A 6792-nucleotide genomic window follows, 5' to 3' on the forward strand; every position below is an offset into this window, starting at 1 on the left:
GCGGCGGCGCTCTGGAGGGGTCTTAGGGTTTCACAAGGCTTAGTTGAAATACATTTTATTAAAAATTTATGTGCATCTCACATGTTATTAAAAAAAGGAACACATGTCACTCTTATAGATTAAGTTGAAAGAAATTTTTCCAACCCAGTTTAAAGGAAAACTTTGTTCAACCCATAAAGAGTGATCTTCCTATGGGCTAAGTATTAAAAGTATTAAAAATATTAAAAGTACACCATTACTCTTAAAAGTATGAAAAGCTGTAATTTCTTTTTTTTAATTTCTTTTTTAAACTAAAACAAAAACAAATCCGGAAAAATCATATTTTAGTAACGAAAATTCACCATCAGGGAAAATATTTCCAAGCTAAAATACAATATTAAAAGAAGTGAAAACAAAGTTGAATTTGTTTTTCTTTAGTCCAATTTAGATTTACCTTTGCATTTAAGGTGAATTGGACGGTGTCCTTTTCATGGCAATGCTTTTTTCTAATAAAACATCCTCCGCCACCTAAAAACTGTCACGTGAAATAAAAGAAAAGAAACCCTCTATATATATATATATATATACCTCGATTATAAAGAATTCAATTTATATATATATATATATATATATACCTCGATTATAAAGAATTCAATTTACTCATACTAATCAACACCGAATTGGAAAGTTTTTCTTTCCTTTCCTTGATTACATTCCTTAAATGTCTGATTTAGAGCACGTTGGAAACACTGGCATGTTAAGAAATGGATAAGGAAATAAAAATAAATAAATAAATAAATAAAGGTGGTGGGCAAAGCACGTGGAAGGCAAGATTCAATCTCACAATGCCTTTTTATGAAGGTTGGGTATATCTCACTCTCACTAAGTGTTTGGACCACAATTCCTCTGTGCTTTTATGGCATAGCCCCCAACATTTATCATGTGAACCGCCGGCCGCAATCGTCACAACCATTTTCATTAAATTATTAGTAATGCCACGTCACTCCTGTCAAATAAAAATTCAATAGAATTATAGTTGTTGGTACAGTTTTCGATATAGGGCGAATGCTTTCTTCAAGGTGGTTTGATCTTCGTTCTTTGTCTTTATGCTCCAAAATCACTGCAAAATAAGAGAACTCGTCGGGTGCTCTGACGAATCCTCCTCTGATGCTTAAGTTAGCTCATTTGATTCAAGTGTATGTCTAATACCAATTATTCAGTCTAGTATTTGTAGATTGATGTAAGAGCCTATTTATAGGTTAAGTTGTTGAGTCATATATAGTATCTTTCGCCGAGAATCAAGGGTTTGATATGGAGAGTGAGCTCTGCATAATAGAGCCTTCAATGCAATCTCATCCTTATTTGGAGACGATATCAAATCTACGCCTATTATGGCGTTCCCTGCAAATCGGGGGATACATATCCACTCATATCTTTCCCCGGATACTTTCCTTGGTGAGGATGCATGCTCCCTTCCCATGACACGGTTGACCCAGGCATTTGACATCTGAAATCGCTTTTAGGTCCCGAGATGCTTTCTACCTGTGTATTGGTTACCTTCTTCTAAACCCGACCATTGAACTACTTTAAGCAGGCCAATCAATCTCGGCGCCAAATTCCCAGGGGCCTTCATCTCTTCGAGTTAGAGCTAAGAAACTTTCATGGCCCGATAGTTGTTGGCCCATAGCTTAGGGTTGGGAAATATCCCTAACAATAGTATCTATTATTTATTTTAATATATATAGAGAGAGAGAATAATACAACATACTAAACTCTCATCCATCCTTTTTTTGTTAAAATAATAATAATAATAAGGGTGGATGTGCACCGCCATATAAGCTCAGTGAGATAAGGGTACTATTATGTTCCACCCTCATTCCACTCACATCACACTCGACTGATGTAGGAGTGCACTTTGATCCTATTCATGGGGATTCCGTAGATATTCCATTCCAAAAATATAAAGTTTAAAACAGTTGAGTATTTTGTTAGAAATGATAGAATGCATTCTTTTTCAATCACCTTTTAACTATTCCCATAGTGAATGGATAAATCCACTATTGAATTTGTGTAAAGTCTACACAAGTTCACAAATTTAATAGTTGATCTATTGAATTTGTAAAAAAAAAAAAAAAATGGTTTAAAGATGGTTATGTAACATGCCTCTTTTTTTTTTTTTTTTCTTAGGCATATTATACATCATTTTCTCAACCATTCTTTTTGGCAAATCTAATGGATCCACCATTGGATTTGTGAACTTGTATGGGCCGAGAAATGATAAAAATCATTTTCTCAATTATCTTTCAACTATCTCGGTGTAGTAAATAGGTGAATCTACTATTACATTTTTGCAGGATCCACGTGAGTTCACAAATCCAATGATAAATTTATTAGATTTGCAAAAATAAATGGTTGAAAGATGGTTGAGAGAAATATGTCTAGCATGCCTCCATATGGGTCCTACAAAAATTCAATAACAAATTTACTCGCTCACTATGCGGAGATGGTTGAGAGAATAATTTTTATCTTCCTTTTTTTTTTTTTTTTTGTGGAGATTGGATGTAGTTATTAATTCATGATTTGGCATGTACAGAATGAAAACTTCGTTCACGATTCTATGAGAATTTTTATGCAAGGCTTCCATTTTCTCCTCTTCGATAGGAGTTTTAATTTTTTCATAATGTATTTTAATTTTTTTGCCTAGTTCTCCTTTTGATAATCAAAGGGATAATGGTCACGGTCATATTAACTCAGTAAAATGAGAATTTAGTATATAACATTACTCAAATATATTATTAGGATTTTTATCGGCAGAATTCAAAATTATCTCTTGTTAATATATAAATCAGGAATGGAGAAGATAAAGAATGTTTCATATGAAGTTCATGCTCAAGTCATCAATTGAGTTGCAAGATTGGGTGGGCTGCTACATGGCTGGGCTTCTCTAGAATAATTGTTGGAGCAGATGAGGGTATTGATGGAATTTATGGGATGAACTTAGTATTCGAAGTGAGCCCAATTAAATTTTTGGATTGACTCCAACTTATTATGGCCCAATTTTGGAATAGGATTGAACAATCTCTTGGGATGACATATCTTCATCATTTTCTCAAAAAAAAAAAAAAAACAGATAGTACGTCTTTACCTTGAAATTGTTTGGTACAATGCCAAAGTGGCAGCAACGTCAGATTGGGGTAGAAGACTTGCATAATTTATTAGGTTTAATAACTTTTTGAGAAATGCATGGTTGCAATAAAAAGTATATATTTTGGCCATAAATGTTCATGTGGTAAGATGCCACATCAATTTTTTTTTTTTTTACACAGGACATTGAAGTGACATCTTGCCACATGGACATTTATGTCCAAAACATTGACTTTTTATTGCAACCAAGCATTTCTCTAACTTTTTTGGTATCTCGGTTTTAACGTTTTTATTTTCTTCCCTAAGTTTTAAAACCAGACAAATCTGGTATATCACCTATGGGAAAAGACAAAATCAATACCTCCCAAAATTCCACGTCATCTTCATTAATATCGCGACACGTGTCCTAGAAATTAAAAATAAATTTATTAATAATAAAAAATAAAAATAAATAAACCTTAAAAAAAAAAAAAATTAAAATTTTATGAGTAAAATGGAACACCTCAAAGACCGTTTGGGGATTTGGACCCCTCTGGGGAGGGCTGGCGAGTGGAGCCACACTCCCCCAAGGCCAGTGGGAGTGCTCTCAACACCCCTTGGCCTTGTGTTATTGCTTCCAACCACCCCCCCAAACCACTTTGGTGGTTCGGTGGCCTCTACCAACCATGTACCCTAATTTTTTTATTTTTTTATTTTTTATTATTTTTTATTTTGTAAGCGCAATTTTTTATTTTTTTTAAGATTATTAATTCTTGTATCACATGCATTTATTATGAGCTTACATGTGAAATTTCATTAATTGGGACTGACAGAAACTAACGTAGGTATTAATTTTGTCTTTTCCTATAAGTGAAGTACCAAATTTGTCTGGTTTTAAAATCTAAGGAAAAAAAATAAAAAAAGTTAAAACCGAAGTATCAAAAAAGTTATTAACCCAATTTATTATCTAATCATTATGTATTTTATTTTTTTATTTATTTTTTATTTACGTAGTAACTTGTGATGATAGAGTTACAAGCATGATAAAATTGGAAGTGATATATTTAGAGAAAGTACATGCATCAAACTATTATCTCATTGTTAATGTTTTTCTAAATTATTGATTATGTCAATGTCTCCAAAATACAAAAAAATTTCAATGTTCACCCTACAGTGTTAAAAAAAAAAAAAAAAAAAAAAAAAAAGACAATCTTCCAAGGGAGGGCCCAATCAAATAATTCTGTACATCACCCACATTCCCCCAAAACTTATGTAGTGTGATCTATAATAGCATTTAGTGCAAGGGGATGCAGCTATATGTATAGCACAAGAAGATTGATCAAGCTTTTAACCCTAAGGAGTTGGCTTAAGTGGTAAGGATTTTGATCTTGTAACATTCCATCAGGTCTAAGCTTAGAATCCCCTTGAGTGCAAACAATTATTTGAGGCCAGTTCGCCGACAAAACCAAAGTATTACTCAATCCGTGTTGAGGAGGTGCTTTACACAGTTCCAAAATTTACCTAACAGAAGTAGATACACAAAATTATATTCTCGGGGTTCACCATCAAACAAATAAAAATAAATAAATAATAAATAAAAGCATTTAGTCCATGAAAATTGGTGAAACTAAATAGGTGACTTCACTCTTACAATGATTTGGTGTTTGTAATAATTTAGATTCCACAATGCACATAAAACTACAAAAGAAAGAATACAAGTGAAAGAGTTGAACTTTCTTTCGAAAGATAATTTTTTTTTTTTCTTTCATAAATGGAATATTATTTATTCAAGTGTAAAATAAGAAATATATATTTTAATTGCTACACTAATTCAAGTATTGAACGGTTTAAATGTAAAACTTATTCCACCTTTACTTGAAGAAATGTCAGCAGTCATACATCCATAGGACTTGCATTCATAAATCAAGCTTCAGCAGTGATGGTTCTTCAAAATCATGGAGAAGCATGGCAGCATCGTCAATCTCCCGCAGCGATGATTCCAGGACAAACGCCACGTTTCTTCGTCGCTTATGTCTTTCCTCTCGTGACATAACTTGTTTGTCTGCTGGGAGGTTTATAAGCTGGAAGAGGTTTTTGCATAGCAAATTGTTAGTACATGCAAATATCAAATATGCAGTCGATTCAACAACTTCATTTTACAGAGGAATTTGAAGATCCAAAGACACAATGAAGTGATTTTTAACATCCAAATGCAACAATGTCAAAAGAGAACGACAATGATGCTATTCAGGAGAAAATCTTTAACCTGGAGCCTTCACAAACTCTATTTATACAGTAACATGTGTATGGCCATTTAAATTATAACCTAACTCACAGCAAAAAAAGGACAACAGAAAAAAGAAAAAAATTATTTACAATCTAAATTTTGTATCAAGGAATGGTAAGGTGTCTTAAGATCCCCCAATCACCACATGACCATTAATGATAAATCCTTTTTCTTTCCTTTTTTCCTATGACGAGGATTCCCTCTAAGGTAGGGTCATTTCATGTACTTATCCTTGTTGGATAAACTTTAGACCCATGTAAAGTGCTCTCTTCACACTGGCTGCAAGAAATTGTTTGTACCTAAAGAGATTTGAATCTTAGACTTGATGGGAATACCACAAGACGAAAGCCCTTACCATTAATGATAAATCTTCTTATAAAAAATAATCATATTGCAGTATTCAAGGTACAACATGATAGGCCCATTTAAAATGAGCATCAATCAATTCGATTATAGGTCCATCAGGTAGTTAAATAGCCATAAACCCGTGTACCTCAATAAGGAACTCCTCGCTATATGCATGTAGCTGTGAACCTATTAGTATGAGCCATTCCCCAAAAAGATTACCACTTCCAAAAAGAATTTGACAAGGAAAAATCAAAGGTAGCATACATAGAAATTCAAAGAAAGGCACTCAAGAGGATTAGCAGTCATATTCAACAGACCTCTTTTTCCTTTTCACGCTCATAAGCCACTCGTTGACTCAAGTTTAAAGCAGCATGGAACATCTCATCTAGTACATATTCCTGTAGAGAGGGCTTATTAACTTTCCACAACAAGAATTGTGATTGTCTAGCTGCCGCAACAGTTATTTTCTGCAAGGAGAATTAAACATTATCATAAGCAAGAACTACAAACTCTTTTTTTTTTGTGACAAGTAAACTATATTCATTAAAAATCAAAGAGCACACCAAAGTACAAAAACAGTATACAAGAGAAATACCTAACCAGAAAAAGAAAAGAGGTCAAAAAAGTCATGGAAACTAGAAATATGAAAACAATCATATGCAAACATCCACTAGAAAGTGTATAGAAAAAGAAGCCTCTAACTCTACACCATTCTCTCAGTCTTCAAAGCTCCGGTAATTTATTTCTTTCCAAATGTGCCACATCATACAAAGTGGAATCCAAAATCATCTTCTACATAGCTTCACTTTGAGGATTACCAAATTGTGCTCTTTAACAAGCGAGGAAATCTCTATGTAATAACCCAGAAAAAAGCTAGCTATATCTGCACTATCACCCCAAAATGACTAGTCAATTTAAAGTGTCACTAAAATCACTTATAAAGCTCAATTTCACATATTACGTAAGCAACGTGGGAATTAGCACACGTCTCTTTATAAACCACACTCGATGTCGGCTATTTACCTTCCCAATAAAGAACCGAGATGTTACAAACC

The 6792-nt window shown here is 33.4% G+C and overlaps 1 pseudogene; it reads right to left on the reverse strand.

Annotated features, from left to right (window-relative positions):
• Window positions 1-4826: 4826 nt before the first annotated feature.
• Window positions 4827-6792, reverse strand: part of LOC132181954 (uncharacterized) — a 9684-nt pseudogene continuing 7718 nt past the window's right edge.

Source organism: Corylus avellana, chromosome ca5 (genome assembly GCF_901000735.1).
Source record: "Corylus avellana chromosome ca5, CavTom2PMs-1.0".
NCBI lineage: Eukaryota > Viridiplantae > Streptophyta > Magnoliopsida > Fagales > Betulaceae > Corylus > Corylus avellana.